Consider the following 15291-nt stretch of genomic DNA (forward strand, 5'->3'; position numbering starts at 1 on the left):
TCACGCCCACTAATCTGTCTGAAACTCTCTCTCTCTCTCCTTCAGCGTCTCAAATATGTTCTGTTCCCCTCTGTTCACCTGGTTCTCCAGCTCAACAACACCTTAAAGGGGGAAGTTAAGGGTTGAATGGTCACAGTGTAATTACAAGTGACTCACTGGGGATAAGATACGCAGACTGGCAGATGAGTGTTTGGACAAAAGAAGAAAAGAATGTGAATTCATGAGACTTTGTGGGACTTGAAGGGTCTTTCTCTCAGCAGAATCTGTCATGCTTTATAGCGGTTTAGATCAGCTGTCAAGTATTGCTTACACAGATTTAACTCTGTATGGGTTTTAAGTAAATTTCAATAAATGCTCAGTGCTCACACTCAACAGGTCCTCTGGTTAAGCAATTATTGAATGGTATAAATAGAATTAGCAGCTGGGCTAAAACTGTTTTAGCTTTTGGTCGTCGTTTATAAGAGGAGGTGTGAAAATGGCCAGCTGCCAAAGTCTTCAGAGAAACTGATGCCCAAAGAAAAAGAACTTTAAATCATTAAATATTAACAATGTTGCTTTATTTTATTCACAAATAAAGCTAAATATATTCTAAATACATTTCAGCCAAATATTCAAGGATGAAGAGGATTAAACTAAATTTTGACTGGTGTGAAATATTTAAAAAAGTAAAATAAAAAGTATTATCCGTTTTCATGACCCCTCCCTGCTCAACGTTTTGGAGTGTTGTGGTCAATTAAAATTAGAACTAGAGAGAAAAAATACTAGATCTGCTTTTCCACTCACGTAAGCAATTTCTTCTGTGTTCTGAGAAGCTATAATGTTGAAATAACAGGCTACTACTGTACATTACATAAAAACAAATCTTACACACCACATATGCACCTACCAGAATGCCAAAACTTTCAAATCCAAATATTTTATTTTCCGTTCTACCGGTCAATGTTATTTCCAGAGGTTCTGTAACTTTGCTATACTGCTATGGCACACAGATGTCCACCATTTACAGTGTAACATTACAACCGCTATGTTTTTCATTAACCACATTTCCATATTAACTAATAGACTGAGCAGCATTATGCAGCCATGAAATAAAATGTTTCTTAATCACTCCTCCATTCTCACGAAGAGGACGTGTGTGAGGTGGCTTAGTGCTTTAAGGTTGGAAAATACAAAGGTCAATGGTTCAAAAGCCAAGTACTGGATAAACTATCACTGTTGAGCAAGACAACTAAACTAAAATGGCACAGAATGATTCTCATATGAGAGCCATGGTATTTATAAGATAAATCCATAATTGCATGGTAGACATCCAAATGAACATAGTATTACTATGGTTTAAAAAAGGGTAGTAACAAGAAAGTTTTTGATGTTAGGAATAGGGATAAGACTTCATTTTAAGGACCAATTCTCACAAAAAAACTAGTAGCTTATTTGGCGAGGCACAGCTAAAGCGCAAACTTGCGTCACTCTAGTTAAGGTAACTTTTCTCTGTCTCTTCTCTCAAGTCTCAGCTTGTTTTTCGAAGTGCTGTAGGCTACAGCTTTTAGAGAAGCACTGAATCATGCAAGAGTCACCTTAACAGTTCATTTTTCCTTTTTCCTCTGCGTGCTTTCTCACAACACATCCCATTTTCGAAGTGGTCAACAGTGGAAACACGTCAAACGTTTTAGACCCTGTTTATGTCTGTATTATAGCGTTATTCACTTGAGATTGCACTGACAGAAATGCATCTTAATACCATGTGTAAATAGAGCAAGAGTTGCCATATCTTGGTCAAAAGACACTTCTTAGGACCTCCGGAAAACTTTTGATGAGGCTCTACCAGGCTGAAAAAAAAGAGTTTGAGATCCAAGGTCTACAAATGGAAAACATTCAACACCGCTGTTACTCTATCTAGGAGTGGTTGTCCAACATAAACACTCCAAGAACAAGACGTATAATAGTCAGGAAGGTCACAAAGAACTCCACACTAACATCTAAGAATCTATAGACCTCTCCAGCATTGGCTGAGGTTAGTGTTCAGCATTCCATGGCAGGAAAGCAAGGAGCAAACCACTGCATTTAGTTGGAAATAAAGAGAAAGTCTTGAAGGTGGTTAAAATAAAAGAATGTCATTTTTTGGAAAGGCCTAGTAAAAGTCCTTATCTGAATTCAACAGAAATGTTGGGGAAGGACTTGGAGAGAGCAGTTCATCCAAGAAAGGCCACAAGCACTTTTTCCACAGATAAGCGTTTGGTTGGTTGAAGTTTTTCCAGGCATTCATTCTAGGGTAATTTTTGCTTAAGTAAAACACACAATGTCATTTGATTCTCTGTGTTGAAGATGATGACCTGGACTAAGATCTCAACTGCTTGTTAAATTTATGCAAAAATGTATGCAAAATGTCTTTAAAAGGACAATGTTGCCATCATTTAGTCACATTTCATGTCATTCCGATCCTGTATGATTTACTTTCTTCTGTAGAACACATTTTTAAGTATTTTATGTCTAAGTATTGAAGCTCACTGGGGTCCAGCATTGTTTGGAATGTTTCCATGTTCTTCCATAGATCTTCATATTTCACAAAAGAAAAGAAATATCAATTTCTAACGACATGAGGGTGAGAAAATCACATCAGAATTTCCATTTTAGGTGAACTATACCTTCAAAGGCTCACAAGCTTTCGATCACTACTGTATTTTTATGTAATGAAAGTTAATCTTGCTGTAAAACTCCATAATAAACTAGACAAAACAAGCATCATTAAAGTAGCTCAATTGAACTTTTTAACTACATTTCAAGTTAACATTTGTCGTCAAATTCAAGCTTGAACCATTAGATGTGGTTTTGACCAACTTTGATTTGAACATCAAACATCATTCACTTCCACTGTATGGAAAACAAAGGCCAGGACATTTCCTGAAAAAGTTCCCTTTTGTGTTCCACTGAAAAAAGAACATCATACAGGTTTGAAGTGATATAAGGCTGCACAACAGATGACAATTGTCACTGTTGAGTGATCTAGCCCTTTAAGACAATGCTTCCTCAACATTCAGGATAAGCTCTTTGAAGCAGCGACAGAACAATCACATTCCTCCTCCTTCACGTGCCTGGCTAGGACTCCACATGGATATATCTGGCCGATCAAACACGGCAGTAGGTTTTTGCTCTCAATTCCTTTTACAGGTTGGAGCATATCTCCCCCTGACATATATTTTTCCTGGGAGAGCCTCCCTTCACAAAGAAGGGGAAGTCAAGAAGAGGCAGCCAATCATTCCGCTCCCAGTTGTCCTAACACGCTCATCAGTAAAACTCCAGGGGCGCTTGCAGTTAATATCAAGTGTACGGAGTTAAAGAACCAGAAAGACAAATTTAATATGAAATTCCTAGAGTTAATAACACAGTAAATGCGATTCATTACTGGAGATCTGTTGGGGATGAAACCGTCATGGCCAATGCTGGGGTAAGACACCAGACATTTTAGGACACCAGACCAATTTATCTCAGGATGTCCATATGACTACCGCACTTAACCTCAGAAAACGACAGAAACCCCAAACAAGAACACTTGTATTGATTCTCATTTGACTAAGAGGCAAACTAGGGAAAAGCAAATAAAAGCAGTATCTGTTGTGGGAGTCAATAACTACACCTTTTACAAAATACCTGAAATAGCTAAGATAAGAAAAACCAATGGCCTTGAATTTGCAATGTGTTACTGCTACTCACGGCTGTGTTTCCCAAAAACATCTTAAGTTGATCATAGAACCTTTGTGATCAATGAAGCGATGATCAACTTAGGCTTACGATGCTTTTGAGAAATGCAGCCTAGAATAGTAGGTGGTATTACACAAAGAAAACAAATTTTTTTTGAATAAAGATTTAAATAGTATTTTCTGGTAAAAACAAACTCCAACAATCTTTGAAAAATCTTTTAGAGCTTTTTTTTTTCCTCCGTTGAACATAGAATGTTTCAAAGTTAAAGGGGGGGTGAAATGCTATTTCATGCATACTGAGTTTTTTACACTGTTAAAGAGTTGGATTCCCATACTATTAAAAAAACACTATGGAAGTCCCTGGTACCAGAAACTGTTTGGGTACCCACATTCTTCAAAATATCTTCTTTTGTGTTTAGCAGAGGAAAGAAATTCATACATTGTTTGGAAGAACATGATGGTGAGTAAATAAAGACAGAATGTTCATTTGTGTGTGGCCTATCCCTTTAAATTCAAAACGCATCAGTTTGAATCAGCTGATTCACTCTCACTCATCTTTTGCACATAAAGTTAGGACTAATTATTATTTGTTTTTTCAAAACATTTTATCCAGTGAGTCCTGTGACTTGTCTAGACCTGGAAAGAAGCTTTTTCAATGGAAGTGATTTGTGCACTTGCCAGTACAGTGCTATTCAATTTCTTTGCATCTGTCTAGACATACTCCGAGACATGAGGTCTGTGCTAATAAAGACTAAATCATGGACTCCTTTACCACCAGGTCCATTAAACCCCATTACACTCGGTCTCTCTCGCTCTCATTATACAGAGAGGGTTTTTATAACGGTTGTTCTCTGCGGAACAGCTGGTCTTTATGACATCACTGCCTGTGCACATGGGTCTCGGTGTTGTGTTATCAGGACACATATGCTGAAAGAAATAGTCTTCAAACAAATAATCAGTAAAACAGAATACGTCACAGTTGAAAGGTTACGGTTATGCGTGGAAAATCGCTTGGGGCCTACAACAACTTCCTGCTGTTAAAGCGCGAATCGACACAAGCCACATCAGACCCAAGGGAATACATTTCACTGTTTCAGTCGGGAGCTTTATTGGCACCATGAGGCATCAGCTTTCATGTTCAGCTGTTCAATAGATTAGGAGCCGGTGGGTTTCCTGGATGTCTTTATGTAAAAAAACATTTTTGTTAGTCCCAGAGCAACACATTTCCTTAACACAAGGGGTTTGATTACATGCATTTGAATTTCATCACATAAAAATCAAACGATGATGTCCACAACACAAAATAAATACGACAGATTAGTTCAATTCCAATTCTTTTGTCAAACATATCCATCTCCTCCGACTTTTTAGTATTGTACTGTATTGTAGAGTTTAGTAATGGCCTGATATTTGGCCATTTGAAGTTCATTGTCATTCGCCAATAATATTGTATGATTGGCCAAATGCTGAAAATCTTTCCATCAGAAGGCCAACTAAAACCTGTGCATGCAACTCAACATCTCTTTACTAATGTTTTTCTTTAATTTGTAGAGTCAGATATTATTACTGTGAATTTGTATATAAACAGACTAAAATTTGGAGTGTATAGTTGAGTAATATAATATTTTACAACAATTTCTCAAACTATAAATTAGTAATATTTATAATTTTATGATGCACAGTGGTCGCCAAAATTATTTGAACACTACTAGAACATTTATTACCAGCTAAAATATGCTTTCACGTCTGTTATTTCTATCTTTTGATGTAGTGTGTCAGTAGGAAATATCGGTTTACATTTCCAAACATTCATTTTATCATTAATTTGAATAATCTAATGGGGAAAAAAAACTCAGTGGACTATAAAAAATGTATATAAAAAATAACTTTAGCTAGTGAAAATAATTCTAATAATTTTGGCCACCACTATATATAGTCTTATAAAATGTATATTTTTATTATGCTTGTTATTATTATATTTAATAATGCCTATATCTATTGTGATCCTCAAAGCCACTATGAGAAAGCCCTTAAAGTTTCCCTTCTTGCTGATAACAGCTAAATTTACAATAACTTACAAAGTCAGCAAATTATTTTATTCATAGAGAATTCAGTCCTTGATAAACATGGTAATGCTAGAATACAGAACAAAACAAAACAAGCAATGTGGTTATTTTGGCTCGAACACCCACAAACATTTAACAAAGAATGAAACTGATGGATATTGACAGCATTTAACGCTATAGGATTCTGTAAGCAACTTGTGGCAATTCAAGCACCTAATCTTTTCTAAGGGCTGTTTCACCGGCCATTCAAAAGCAATCGAGCTGGATAATGAACCAATCAGCGAGTGGCGAGGGCATGACAGAGGCTTTGTAAGGAGGCCAAGCTAAGCGCTGTGACTCTGGCCCAACGCCAGGCTCCTAGCAGAACAGAGGCCAACGACAGCGAGCAAATACATATGCCGCCCGCAGGGTGCACGGCGATCCCCACTACTGATCTAACATGTTCTGAGACATCATATTACATTTAAATTTGAATGCAGAAAAAGAAGTGAGATTGTGGTAAGTGAGAAGTAGTAGTAGTAGTAGTAGTATATCAGTGGTGCAAATGTGGAAGTCTTTCAAGGATTTCCACAATTGCACAAATCCAAAACAGGTTCTCCACTGTTGCTGTAAAAGTGAAGTACAATCCAAAAAAAAAAAAAAAACCTTAATTACATAATTTTTTTTTCATAGGGATTAAGAAAAATTACCATAAACAAAGGGTTAGAACCAAAAAGTACCAAATTACCATAAACAAAATCCACCAACAAAACCAAAACAGCACAAGACTTAAATGACAGTATCAAAACTGAAATGATGGTAAAACATAAACCAATTTCATCATAATTTTTAAATAAGTAGTAGTAGTAGTAGCAGTAGTAGTAGATGTAAATCCATAAGTTGTTTAAAATCACAAGGAGAATTTATTCACTACTATTTTGCTAAAATTCCCATTTCCAAGAAACGTATTTTAATAAATTAAAGTTCAATTTTTAGGATCTATAGAAGCTCATATCTGAGTTGAATAACCCAAAAATAACTAAAAACGCTAAAAATTCCTCTGTGGAGGAAAGGAATGGGATCTTTTACCCCTCAGAACATGACTATATAACTAACTCCGTTGTTACAAGCTGCTTTACGGTAAAGTAGCCATACAGAGAAACCCATTATGCTGTCTTCATTTTTCAGATGTTTTTTCTAAACATGCTGTGATTTGCTATTAGCAATGAGATCTGTATGTCAAAGTACAGCACTGCATGCAAGACTGTAATGGCTTTGTTTTATTAAAGGCAGTTATTCTTCATATCTTCGAAGCCATTTGAATATGTAAAAGCTCAGTTAGATCAATACGCATTTGAGCTTTCAATACCTTTGGGTGATTCATGGCTCGCTTAAGGTGAGACACTGCAGGCAAAAACACTGTTTTTTCAAGCACCTGTCAATTTTGAGATTTTGGGCTTTTTGGTTTTTCATAAAGTGCTTTTTCAAACTAGTGGAAGGAAAACATCCAAAAGACACTGTTAAGTGTTTCTTTTATAGCACTTTATCTGTTTGTGTCAATAGATTTCAATTACAATAGATATTTTTAAAGGCCGTTTTCTCAAAATGAGTTTTTTCTTCAACATTGACCCATAAATCTCCACTTCAGTAGCACTTACACACACCAAACTTGACATTTTTATTCCTGTCTATATTCTGAAGGTTTTTACAGAGGGATTTGTTCATATATATTTTCCTTGATTATATACAACATTTTATTCCCACCCAAAATTGTGAAAATATTTTGTTTTCTGGCTGTTCAAAGTATTTTCTGAATTATGGAGTGACAAAAAAAGATAACCAGAATTCCCTCTGTAAAAGCATTTGACTCTAATATGTTAAGAAAATGTAACAAAAATTTTGAAACTGAGTTCATCTAGTGTTCAGATTTTTGTACTAGACATTTATGCAAATTAGCACATATTTCATTAAATAATGCCTCATTTGCATATTTAAACATAACATTTTTTAAAACTTGTAATACAAAAAATGTTTGCAATAATCAATGTAATCAATCAACTGGGTAAGTAAGGTGATAACTATTAGTTATTTTTTTTGCCCTATTCACCTGCAGTGTCTCGCCTTAAGGGCTGCAATTCCAAAGATTTACGATGGGCCACCACCAAAAAAGAAAAAAAAAAAAAATACCAAAGAGAATCAGGACATGTTGAGGCAAGAAAGGCTGTAATTACACAAGCGAGTCTGGTTCATGACGAACAACACTTGAAATCAAACAGCCTTTTTTGGTCACAGACTCTCACTCATAACCGAAGACTGTATGATGATACACAAGTGGTGTAGGATGGGATGTCCTCTACATACAGAATAATTAATGACAGTACATTGAATTATTGAAAATGAATGCACACTGCATTGTGCTCTCGGCAGGATTGGGCAGTTGAGTCTCTACAAATAGCAAAGATATTTGAGTTAGCAACGACTTCAAAAATAGCAAGTTCCCTCACTACTGAGAAATCTGTTGTAGATCTTCAGTGGAGAAACTGTTTCCGAGAAAGTAAGAAACAGAAACTGGTTTGTTTACTAATTTCATACATCAAAATAGTCATTTAAGGAAACCTGTTTTGAACCTAAATTAAAAAATTCAATTTTTTTTTATCAAGACAAACCTGACTTTTTTTCTTCGCAAATTATAAGTATAAATCTCTCAAATCCGAATTATTCAGAATTGCGCGACATAAACTTGCAAGTGTCATTAAGTCAGAATTGTGTGATATAAAGTTGCAATTCCGAGAAAATTATTGTCACAGTTGCAGGTTTATACCTTACAATTTCAAGAAAAGAAATCAAAATCGTGGCGCATACTCACGATTGCAAGAAATTGCAAGTTTACATCACACAATTCTGCAAAAAAAAAAAAGAATTGTGAGACTAAAAGTCAAAATTACTTTTTTTTTTTTTAATTCAGTGTCAGAAACACTTTCATTGCCATTTTCATACTGTATTTACATTTTTTGAATTCAGGTTCTTCTGTGAAAGGTTATTTAAGGATCTTACTTTGGCAAAGTGAAATGAAACTAATGCGGATAAGGTTTGTAGTGCAGTTCAGAACTATTTTTCAACTAAGTACAACTGCAACTATGACACCTCTGAATGTCTGTCAGGCAAACGCACATCTATTTATATAGTGCTTTATACAAAACCGAATGTGTTTTAGCAGCATCACAGAACGAAACAGGAAAACAGCAGCGTTGAGGGTCATCATTATGAAACTAAGCTATAAAAACAGCTCTACAGAAGACTAATGTGTCATTATTCAGTTTAAGTCATATGTCAGTTTCTGTATTTCTTGGCAATGACCATTTCCTGTAAACGTACTTCCATAAAAAGATTTACATTAAGTGATGACCACTTAGGGCTGATGAAGACCAAATGAAATGCAGTATTTGACCTCAAGCTAACCCCTTCTCACAAGCCATAGCTGTGAGGAGAGAACAACTTTAAACGTGAGGTCATTTATGTCTATATGTCCTCCCTCATCAGCTGGAGTTTACCCCTTAAACGCTTTTTTCTCCATTAAAGGAATAGTTCACCCAAACATGAACATTTCCTGAAAATGTACTCACCCTCAGGCCATCCCAAGTAAATGAGCTTGTTTCTTCATCGATGGAATTTAGCATTGCATTGCTTGCACACCAGTGCATCCTCTGCAGTGAATGGGTGCCGTCACAATGAGAGTCAAAACAGCTGATAAAAACATCACAATACTCCAGTCCATGAATTAATGTGTTCTAAAGTGCGTTTATAAGAAACAAATCCACTATAAACCATCGTGACTCAATCCATTATAGTCCATAATCCTTAGTAACGCTTCCTCTAGTGAAAAAGTTCATGTCCTGTCGTCCTCTCACATCAAAATCTACCTGTTTAAACTGTTTATGCTTAAAAAAACCTGTGCTTTATCTGTATATTTCTGTCCTGAGGACTGGATAATTTAGCTGGAACCAACGATTTGAAATGAATGATTAATTTATTACAAACAGAAAGCTTTACACTTCACAAGACATTAATCATTGGACTGGAGTTGATTATTTGTGGATTATTTTTCAGATGTTTGGACTCTCATTCTGACGGCACCCATTCACTGCAGAGGATCCTCTGGTGGTTAAGTAATGCAGTGCTAAACTTCTCCAAATCTGTTCTGATGAAGAAACAAACTCATCTGAACATGGGATGGCCTTAGGGTAAGTAAAGTTTCAGCAAATTTTAATTTTTGCCCAACACTTTCAGATTTTTCCCCTTTTCCATCAAACCCATAATCCATACAATTGTGGTGTTTCCCTGGTTTCTTTCTTCTTGTTTATCCAAAAATCCATGATCCATTAGTTTTTCCATACAACCCTCATCAATATAATGCAGCAATACAATATTCTATTGGTATGTTACATTTCTATCTCAGCCTTCATCTTAATGCTCTGTCTGCATTTTATCCAGCACTATAGTTCATTACTGTGTTCTTCTAAGCATTAAGGTTTTGCATTAATCAAATTGTACCCTGAGCTGAGGGATCCATAACAAACAACAAATGCACCTTCTTATAAGCCACACTGGTGATGAAGTAACCTGACAAGAAGTTGCAGGCTACATGTCTATCCAGTGAGCTTAGGGCATAACATCTGCTTATATTCATGTCAAAAGGTTATCCATGTAGAGCATGGCAAAAATGTCTCAAATGGTAAAGATTCTCCTGTACCATTTATAATGCAATATATCAGCGACACACTTTTAAACTCAAACAGTACTTTTAAGGAGCACATTTAATATTAATGTAATGTTAATTTCTATGGCATTTTTATAAAAGCTGCTTAAATATCCCAATTTAATGAATTCCTTGTCCTGGCTTAAAGGAACACTCCACTTTTTTTAAAATAGGCTCATTTTCCAGCAGAGTTAAACAGTTGAGTTTCACCATTTTTGAATCCATTCAGCCGATCTCCGGTTCTGGCGGTAGCACTTTTAGCTTAGCTTAGCATATATCATTGAATCTGGTTAGACCGTTAGCATCTCTATAGTTCCTAGCCATTTCAGCCTAGAAAATCACAACTTCTCATTTTCTGTCAGTGTTAGTACATAATGTAGCTACTGAAGTGTTAAGTTTTAAATTGGAAAAATATAGAAACGCTTTGGTCATTTTTGAACGCGATGCTAACAGTCAGATTCAATGATCTACTCTACGCTAAGCTAAAAAATACTACCGCCAGACACAGAGATCGGCTGAATGTATTAAAAAATGGAGAAACTCAAATGTTTAACTCTAGGGGAGCCGGAAAATGAGCCTATTTATAAAAAAACTGGACTGTTCCCTTAAGCTGTGTCTGTGAAACAGGGCCTACATGCTTTTATTTGAAGTGCTTGATATAAAGCAGCATTCTCATGTTTAGGGTAACTTGAGTTGTACACTTTTCCCAAAGCAGCCAAGTCTGTGTCCTACACTAGATTTCCGATCTCTTATACATAAAAATCTGTTATTCACTAATATATATATCTCCATTTTATCACCCATCAGTCAGTCTGCTCTCTAGACATCGTTATCAGCCAGTGAAAACCCAATTTTAATTGATGCTTTTGTTCTCCTCTATCATTTCGTATCTAATGGTCTGTAACCACCCAGGATCATAAGAAATTAAATACCAGCAGCAGAAGGACCGCACTGCAGCATCTGGCATGGGTCGCAAAGCTACCATTGCCACCCTAAAGCCCTTTAGCCTGGAGAAGCAAATGAGTGGAAGTCATTTATATAAAGACATGCTGGGCGAGTCCCTCACAGTCATGAGTAAATCACAGCGCTGCCATTAATCAGACATGCACTTCCAGGACAACAGGCTTTGTCTCAGTGACAGAAATGCACACAGGAACAAACTGGACTGATTACACAGCAAGTGTGGAAAGACAGCTGCATGGGAACCACCTGTGTGCTTGTGATTGCAAGTTGAAGGGTGCCATTTCGTTTCCACTAGGGGCACCAAACACAACTGCGAAAAAATACATACCGTAATTCCTCAAATAAAAACCGGTAGTCAAATAAACGCAGGGCCTCTTATAGTGGCCGGGGCGTGGTCAACACAGACAAATAAAGGCCGGTCTTAAATAAAGGCCGGGGGGAAATTTGTGCAGCAGAGCCAGATTAACGAACGTACACGCCCACTGCCGGAGCGTTTCTCGTTCTCGAGTCAAAAACCGGTTGCATCGGTTGCCGGATCACCAGTACACTGAACCGAGAAGCGTTTCTGTCAGACGCATCCGATTCAAGAACCGAGGAGCCGATGATACTGCACATGTGTGATTCAGCATGAAGCAGACTGACACAGAGAGCGTCTGAACCAAACTTATTATTTTGGTGATTGATTCTGAACTGATTCTGTGCTAATGTTATGATCTCTGCCCACTGGAACGCTATCGCTTTTAATTTAAAACGGGTTATTTAAAACAATTACTTATCAAACAGATGGAATTAGAAATAAAGGCCTGCCTCTAATAAATGCCTGCTTCAAATAAAAGCCTGTTACCTTCTGCAGTTCAGGTAAATAAAGGCCCCGGCTTTTTATTTGAAGAATTACGGTATATTTTTTCCATTTCAAAAATGTGTCTTTCATTGCTCAAACAAAACTCCAAAACTTATGTCATAACTACACTCGACCTCTAAAATAACAGGTTCTTCCTCTTGATTTGATCTTTATATTTTCCCATTACTCAATGTTTCCGCGTCACTTAATGTATAAATATCATAAAACTAATAGTTGTGGAAATATTTATCCTGCGGTATAAATAGTAAAGCAATAGTTAGGGCCCTATGAACCAGTGTCTGTGAATATTAAACCACAAAAAAAAATTATGACTATTGTACAGCAGAATGTCTTTCTCAAAGTAAAGACAAGTTAAAACATTATTTTTTAAGGAATATCACACGGTTTTCTTCCTAATTTAAATAGAAAGCTTAAATCCAGAAAAAACTGGAAGACAATATAGAATTTCTGAAACACATTTCATAGGGCACTATTATTGCTAGATTTTCAAAATGTTTTCGCTGCGTTCCCGTCCCGTATTTAATTGTAAAATTATGTGCCCCATACCAAATCAATACGTGACACGATTTGTCCCACATTTTACAAAGGCCAACACATATTTTAATAAACAAAAAGTATTCTGCACTGTTTATAATACTAATAGCAGTAATGATGAAATCAGTTATCATAAGAAATATTAGAGAAGCTTATTTGTGCGTGATTTTGACGTCTTTATTTCCATAGCGACGGAGTCTTCAAACGCGTGCCGTTAAAGCTCTTTCACGCGAGCGCAGCATGCAGTAAACAAAGCTGCGCAGTTTAAAACATCAAACAAGACTCTCCAGATGTAGGACTGAATGGGAAAGTTATCAATTCGCTGAAGGTGGCAACCCTACGCTCATCACACCAACGCTGTTTCCTCAAGCGATCTAGCCCCTTAACACATATGAAGGCATACTTTATAAAACAATCATGTTGGTATTTTCATTTGAAATTGTAATGTTTAACATATAACATATTACAGTGCATGTGGCATACCACAGTCATTCACACAACTGATTGAAGACAGTGACACAGCACTCAGTCAATTCACAATTTAGAGATACAGTAGAAATATTATTATGAATATGGTTTTGTATTTAATATTGTTTTGTATTAGCCTTAGAGTAAGGGAAGCACAACTCAGGAAATGAGAGCATCCGAGGAGCATGTAAATGCTATGTTTATTTTCAATATTCTTTAAAAATCTTATCCAGGTGTTTTTTTTTTTTAAAGTATCAGTTCAGGCACCGTTTGGCCAATGGTACCATTTTAAAAGTATCGATTTGGCACCGGTATCGTAAAATACCCAATCGATACCCAACCCTACTTGGGCCACTCACACTGTTTGATCCATTTTAAGTCGCTAAATGGAATACTTCACTTGAAAATTGTTTGAATATCACTAGAACTGTTTTGCCTTTGTTATTTTAACCGAAGGACTGGAGGTCAGTGACTTAACCTGGGTTCTCATTAATTCAATACTGGGCTTGCCAGTCAGTTTGAGAGGCCATTGTTGGATTGGATGGCCTGGTGAAATTCAAAACAAGGTGCTAACTGCTCCAGTGCATTCTGATATTGACGTTTCACAATAAGACGGGACAATAAACCTGTAAATGTGACAACATCCCATTCTTCACCGATTATGCAACAAGACCAAACACAGAAAACCTCATGGTTGTGCGCATGGTTGACTGATAACATCGCTGAACTAAAATTTGCATGGAAATGCATAGCTGAGGTTTTAAGGCATCTGCTTATTTAAATGTATTTTTATTTTGGTGCGAGACAGCTCTAAGAGACGAATTGACGAAAACTTGTCACGCAGGTTACTGATGTTATTTACATAACAAAATTAGTGTTTTAAATGTTCAAGATGAGTTGGTGCTTCCCTTTCTTTAAACAAAACTGGACGGAGTCTATGTCCACTTTATAGAATTTTAAACAAACCAAATAACAAACTATGTTTTAAGAACATATTAAACCATGAAATTCAATAAAAAGGAAATATTTAAGATTCTGACCTCCACACGACTACACTATTCAAACATAAACAAATTTTGTGATATTATGTACAGACCATTAACTGCTTTGTACAGATGGTCAGGTTTTCTTGCATCCGTTCAAGCACAAGATACTTGGAAACATTTCAAATCATGCTGAAGAACATAATCGTCAGGCTTAGTTAATGTCAGTATTTAATATATCCACTTTCGCTGTTATTAAAGCAAAAGTGGACAAATTAAAATAAAATCAAAAAATCTGAAATTCTGTTTTTTTTTTTGTTTTTTTTTATGAATATGCTGATAATGTGCTCAGGGTTTTTAATGATATAATGAATTATAAACTAAAACATTTCACTAGTGGTTTCTGACCACTCCTCTGGGAAAAATAAAGTTGTTTATATTTGTTTAATGTAAACTAAAAAAAAGTGGCCGCAGCAGGATGTGGAATTATCAGGCTTCAGTACTCCATGTATGGCGCAAATGTAGGTTAGTTCCGGGTACAGCCCCGAGCACCAAATTTAAAATCCTACTATGGTCAAGGCTTTGCTCATGAATATTAATAAGAATGACTGACGTTCGCTACTGGGTGAACGTCCTGTGACCTACTTAATATTCATAAGCCAAGCCTTCCCCACAGTAGGATTTGTGCATTCGAGCCGCGGCCAACTCCCAGAACAGAAAGAAGCGGGAGGGCTCACAAAAGAGGACTGGCTACGTGTTACAAAGAGCCAATTTACCGTTTGACAGCTGCGTTTTCAATATACACAATAAACAACTTGGTGTGTACCGCCTAAGGATACAGTTAGGCTATCGATACCAGTTTGTTAAATTGTGCATTTTGTAAAAAAATAAAAATAAATAAATACAATTATGTGCAAAATGCAGGTGCACCATATAAAAATTAAAAAAAAAAAAAAAAAAAAAAAAAAAAAAAAAAAACAACTTT

The 15291-nt window shown here is 36.2% G+C and overlaps 1 protein-coding gene across 1 annotated transcript in view; it reads right to left on the reverse strand.

The window, feature by feature from the left end:
- Positions 1–15291, reverse strand: part of vaspb (vasodilator stimulated phosphoprotein b) — a 39380-nt gene that overhangs the window by 22847 nt on the left and 1242 nt on the right. The gene's annotated exons all lie outside the window — the stretch shown is intronic.

The sequence above is a fragment of the Carassius auratus genome, chromosome 18, assembly GCF_003368295.1.
Source record: "Carassius auratus strain Wakin chromosome 18, ASM336829v1, whole genome shotgun sequence".
Taxonomy (NCBI): domain Eukaryota; kingdom Metazoa; phylum Chordata; class Actinopteri; order Cypriniformes; family Cyprinidae; genus Carassius; species Carassius auratus.